Source organism: Meleagris gallopavo, chromosome 8, assembly GCF_905368555.1.
Source record: "Meleagris gallopavo chromosome 8, MGAL_WU_HG_1.1, whole genome shotgun sequence".
NCBI classification, from domain to species: domain Eukaryota; kingdom Metazoa; phylum Chordata; class Aves; order Galliformes; family Phasianidae; genus Meleagris; species Meleagris gallopavo.
Genome location: NC_139411.1, coordinates 29,595,255 through 29,601,439, shown reverse-complemented (window position 1 = coordinate 29,601,439; position 6,185 = coordinate 29,595,255).

The window sequence follows — 6,185 nt, the reverse complement described above, 5'->3', positions numbered from 1 at the left end:
TGAAGGGCTTATCCTCTGTTGTCATCTGTCAAAACATTTTCCCTCTTTGCTGTAAAACTGGCAACAGGTATACAAGGCTGAACATGTAAACTATGCACCTGAAATTGTGTAAAAGATGTCTTATTTACGATTTTTCACACAAAGCCAATTTGTATTTTGTGGAGTTGCAGTAGGAAGGCTGTGAATCTGAGGTCACATGAAGGTTTTCACCAGTTCTGCCTCCTTGTGTATATTTGTTGAAGTTTTGGGTGTATTCTTCTCGCATTTAAACCTCATAAGACAGCTGTTCACTGTTTCAGAACTTCTGTCCTTTCGCTCACCAAAAACTCACAGTGAATGAGGCTGAATTTTAAAGGAAATTAGTGATTTGTTTATCTTGTGTTTGTACACAAGGAAGCAGACTTAAACTGTATGGACATAATTAGTGTCTGATACCTGACTGTTTTTGAACAAGGGCACAAGTCTGTGTCTTAATCACATGGAACTTTTTCCTGGTCAGCAATAAAAGATTTTGTTGCACTGTTCATCTATTGAAAAACGTAGGCAATCTTTTATTCAGTGTGATTTAAAAAAAAAAGGGGGGAGGGGGTGAAAGAACGACCTTGTTTCAACTTGAATCTTCATATCTATGGATAGCGTGGGGTACTTGAAATTATTCTGGATTGCTGTTTTAACAGCAGGAAGGTGTTCTTTTGAAGCTGAGTGAACATTTTATTCTGATCTTATGTGATGCCTGTTAAATACTGGCAGACTTTGGGGGCTCACTGTGTAATAGTATTTCTGTTCCTAAATGGCAACTGTGAGGCAGTAGCTGCTGAGAAGGTCTTTGTCATGTCTGATTGCAGGTAACTTGAGATTCCAGTTGATTTTTTAAAGGAAAAAAGAATTAAAAGTGTGTTGTTTGGTATTTGTCACATAGAAATTTTTTTTCCCCCCATTGTACCATTGTTTCAAGTCAAAGAAAATGCAGAAATGTTTACGGGATGTTCTTTAAAAAGTAGCACTTTGTGATGATGAGTGAATGCTATTTGTCATCTTTCTGGGGATATGTACAGATCTAAATTGTGTATATGAATGACATGCTCTGCTCACCAATATCTAAAGAGTAATGTTTCAGAAAGTTGACATTACTAATGATTATTTGAATGAGTTCTTGCTTAAATACTCAGCCGCTCATGCTTTAATTAAACTTGATCTGAACAGTCTTGGTTATTAAAGTGTTCCTGATATGCTGTAAGAAGAAACAGTGCTCTACCTTGTTTCTTAACACACAGGCTGTCAGTAAACTGCCGAAGTTGCAGTCTTGTTTTATTTGGAGGAAAAACCCTTAATGGATTTGTGTCAAGGAATTCAGTGTACTCTGCCTATTTTGTGTTGATGAGCAATAACATTTGAATTATTGCAGCTCTTTGAAAGCAAGAGGTCAGTTGGCTTTTGGAGGTCCAAAGGCTTTTTACACTCTAGTCCCTCATCTTAAAGTGCCTCATCTTAATTTCCTTGTGTTTCTCCTAGAGAAACTCTTCAGGAGACATCAGGCATACAGAAAGCTTCTGCTCAGAGTTCTTCCCTGACGTGGGGTATTGTTTCTGCTCGCAGTGCCAGTCATTTTCCTTTGCATAAACCCAGATTCTCACTTATCCCAGCAACTTGGCACCTGTCTTTTCCAGCTGCTGAAAGGGAACAAAGGAAAGTGGAAACTTGTCCAGGTCTTCTGTGGGGGAGAAGTGGTGAAAAGAGATGATGCACGTGCCAGATGAGTGTTGTTGCTGTTGCTGCATCACATACAAGTCCTGTTGTCAAACGCACTTGAGATCATGACAGCCTTCTGCAGATAGCACAGCGGTATGGGAAGGGTTGTAAGCATTCAGACACAAATTTGTTTTATGGCCTTGCTTAAAACAACATGCTTTAAAATTATAGAAACAGAAAATAAGTAATTTAGCCACTTTCTTTACTTTCATTTCCTGAGCTACATGTTAAAGAGCCAAACTAGAATACCTAAGGAGATTCAGCAAAGAGGACCCCAAGGAGCAGACTGGGTTAAGCTGCTGTTTTCATTGATATTTGCTTAATCTTGGTCTCTTAGCTTGTTCTGTTACTTGCCTCTGTTGACCCTTTTGTTTGTACAGTTAAAGTAGTTTGAAATCGACACTGCTGTGCACGTTCAGTGTCTTATTCTTTAGAAGACTCTCATTTCTGGAGCAGGGATGGGTAGGAATTAAGAATCGCAAGCTCTACCACATGAAACACTGAATACTTACGTTTCTGAGATGTAAGTTGACTTACGAGAGCCAACTTGCAGTTGAAATATTGTGGCTTATAATGAGAAGCTGCCATCCTCTATTTGAGTAGCTAGATCTTTGACCCTAATAAACAGGCAGTTGTTGAGGTACTGTTCCATGATAAATGCTCTTTGCAATTTCTTTGACCCATTCAGTGAAGGAGATCTTTTATTCCACAAGTAAGTTCCTTCTTTTAATGACGAGTCATTGAGCATGATGGGAAAGAGCAGCTGACACAATTTATTGCTTAGTTCAAGTTTTCCAGTTTGAATGTGGGTCCTGACCAGGTGGGGGAGAACATTATTTAGTTATTGAAGTGACCTTTCAGGTTTGAAGTATGCCTCTTTAGAACCTTTTCTGTTTGAGTTTTACTTGAACCTGGAAGCAGAAGGATGCTACGTGTTTAGGTCTCAAAGAAAGAATTGGCCTCTTGGAACTACTACATGCCACAGCTACAGTAAAGGATTTACTGGAAATGTTAGAGCATTACTATTGGCTTTAAGTGCAAAGCTTATGTTCTGTAGTGTATGAACCTGACCTGTACATATGTGAATACTCAGAGAAGTCTGAGCATCCACCACTGTACTGATACCTTATTTCAAATATGAACTTTTTTCAATCATGAGAGCATGGGATGATTTTGTAAGAGAAGTATCTAATGTTTATGACTAATTATCAAATTTCAGACTGACTTTTTTTTTTTAAAGTGATTTCTAGCTTACTGTTCCTAGATTAACATTGCCTTCTGCAATTCCATGTATTCCATGAAATAATAGGAAGTTCCAGGAAACCACTCAAATTCCTTCCCAGGAACATTTTCAGCAGCCAGCAAATTACTATAAATTTGTAGTATGCACATAACAAGGCCTTGTTCCAGAAATGCAGGAAGAGTTCATACATCTTGCTAATATATTTAGATACAGTCAGTACCTGCAGTCAGAAGATCAGCTTGTGTATTACTGGTTACTGCACTGTTAAGATTTAAGACTGCTATGCTGTACTTACACCAACTACTTTAGAATATTGTGTTCAGCATCTTCTTGTTTTATGGCCTTTTAATTATGGCCTTTTAAGAAACAGACCATCAAGATGTGTATGTGGAAATTTGGAGAGGTGTGCAGTGCTGTTCTTTGAAGTCTGTTTTACAAGATCACAGCAACAAGTGTCAGGCAGAAACTGCAGAAAATGGATGTTTCAATTCTTCTGCTGTAAACTCTTGCATGGAAGGTATTGCTGTAGTTAATTCTGTAAGGAAGGCAAGATGCTATCTTATTAGAAGTGCAGAAGAATGAATAAATCTTAGTCTATGGAAGCTGTAGGAACACATTATTTCGTAATTTTTAACTTAAGAAAATATAAATGGATGTTTTAAGTTGTGAGTTGTGATTCAGTTACTGTTAAAGCTGCGTGTTTCATTTTCATACCCAGTCTGCTTTGCTGTGTTTTTAATTATATATGCTTCTAGTCAACAGAGTTGTGTTTACCTTACGTGCGTGAGGCATCGGTGTTGTGCTGGCACCTGGTCCTTAGCAGAAACACACTGACTGCAGGTATCGTTTTTAATGTTCCTTCTGCTGGGCTATGAAAGATGATTGTGGTTTCCCTGTACTGCAAGTCTTGATTTCTCCTTTCTATACTTGTTCTGATATTTACAGAGTGATTTAAAAAATGTGTTAATTCTCTTTTTTTTTCTTTAATCTTCAGGTTTGAACTAGACTGGATAAAATGCACAAAATCTCCAATGTCTTTATCCCTCCCCGCTGTCAGCCCTAATTATATATAATACGGAGGGACTCGGAATGTTTTTAAGTTGTGATGCTAATTTCTCTGTTTCTCGTTGAATATATGAATGTTGTTTTGCCATGTCAGATACTTTATTACTGTAAGATTGATCACAACTGTTTTTCTTTATTTTGCGTTTTAATGTATGATGCTACTTTATTTTCTGAGAGCTGTTTTGAAGCCATGGATGTACGCCGGAGATTAAAAATATATTACAGCTTTTTCAATTTAAAGGAAAATAAAATTTGGTCACCTTAATTTTTTCTCCTGTACTTTAATAGAAAAAAGTGAAGAAATTCAAGAAGTAAAATTGGTTTATCAGTAAGGTTCTTGTCAAGCAAATACACAGCATACTAATGACATGCTTGGCTTTTTAAAAATCCCCTACTTAAATGGCAAGTTTGAAGTGTTTGCTGCTGTCTTTCTATGGAATCTATGAAGAGGTCCAGGTGTAATTTATACAAGAGATAAGCACTGCTGGCATTACTTAGCCAGAAATCACTTTCTCCGTTTTACACATTGCTGCTGGGTCTTGGCAGTGTGTGTTTTGATGTGCGTAGTGCTGTGAGAGCTGGAGGTACTGAGGAGTGTTCTACAAGATTGGGAACAAAAGCCGATTCTGTAATCCTTACTCTACAAAGCATAACAAACAGAGCAGTGAATCAGGGTTTTTTCCAAGGTCAAGATAAAGGATGCTGGTCAAATTCCCCTTTTTGCTCCTGATTCATTTGGGCATGTCTGAAACACTTTCCACCAGAATGCTCTTCAGACCTGTTCTATGCTGTGTTCCTCACAAGAAGGGTATGCTTGTTTTCACTGCATGTGTCTTACCAAAGTATTAAAAACAGGCTTCTCTGCTCCTTTACTCTGAAATTTGTTGAGCTCCTCACGGCAAATGCATTTAATGAAGATGTAGAAAACTTGGTGTGAAACTAAAAAAAGCTTGCTGGGTTGATGTTATTCTTACTAGAAAGTGATTCTTGGTTTTGAAATGAAAGAATATATGATCCTAGCAGTATGAAATCATAGTGCTTTCCCCAAAAGGAGTAGGTTTAGCCACACTCTGGTGTATTCTAGCATTTAGCCTGACGCTGATTTCTTTGTGTTTAAACTACAAAAACAAGAAGCTAAAATATTTACATTTAAAACAAACCATCTCAGTCCAGATACTCTCTGTGCATTTCACCATTGGCTTATTTGGAAGAAAAAACTTGAAAGCAGTGTTTGCCAATCCATCATGAGCACTGAGATAAGTGCTTGCAAAGTCTGAAACCTGGTTCTGTCTTGAACCTATGATATATCTAAACAGTCTGACATGATACATGTATTCTTGATTACAGTTCTGTGTTCTGGCCAGAATATAATTTTCAGTGTGGCATTTACTCTTAACTTTCTGCTGTTATGTATGAAGTCGCATCATATTCGGATAGATTTACTAATCTCTAGAATTTATGCTGGCATCACTCTCTGTTTAATTTCATGTGAAAACATTTGGGCGAAATGTATATTTGACAACTGAAGATTTCCTTTGAAAATCTAAAATCAGGTTATAATTTGTGTGTAGCACAGGCATTTTCCACCTTGAAGTCCTCTCATTTAAATGTTTCAAGTTAAGTTTGGGGCCTGGTTCTTTAGTAGTGTAAATCAGAGGTACACCTCTACTGCAGTCAGTCTAATTGCGTTGGTGTAAATGAAATCGGGGCTTTAAGTAAATGAGTTGGGCTTCTCATAGTCTGTTCTAATTGTAGTTGATTAATTTTGAGTCAACTGGAATTTGGCATTGAAATAAGCTGAACGTTTTGCACATTTTCTGTGATGTTATTCATAGTTAATAACATTCATTATGTTCCAGAATAGACTTTTGTAATGGAAGCAGTTAAGCATAACTGCTTCCATTTATTTTCAAAAGCAGCTTTTACAATTTCGGGCTGTGGGTTACTCTTTAGGATACAAGTAAAATTTTAAAATAGAATCTTCAGTCTCCTTGCCTGAAATAATTTTTCAAATGTGTTTCTGCCTTTTTAGGTCTCTTGCACATTCTCATTTTCTTTCCTTTTTTTCTCTAGCCTGCTCCTACCATTGTCAGTGGGGAATTTGCTGAACTTTATTCAAGTTTTTAAA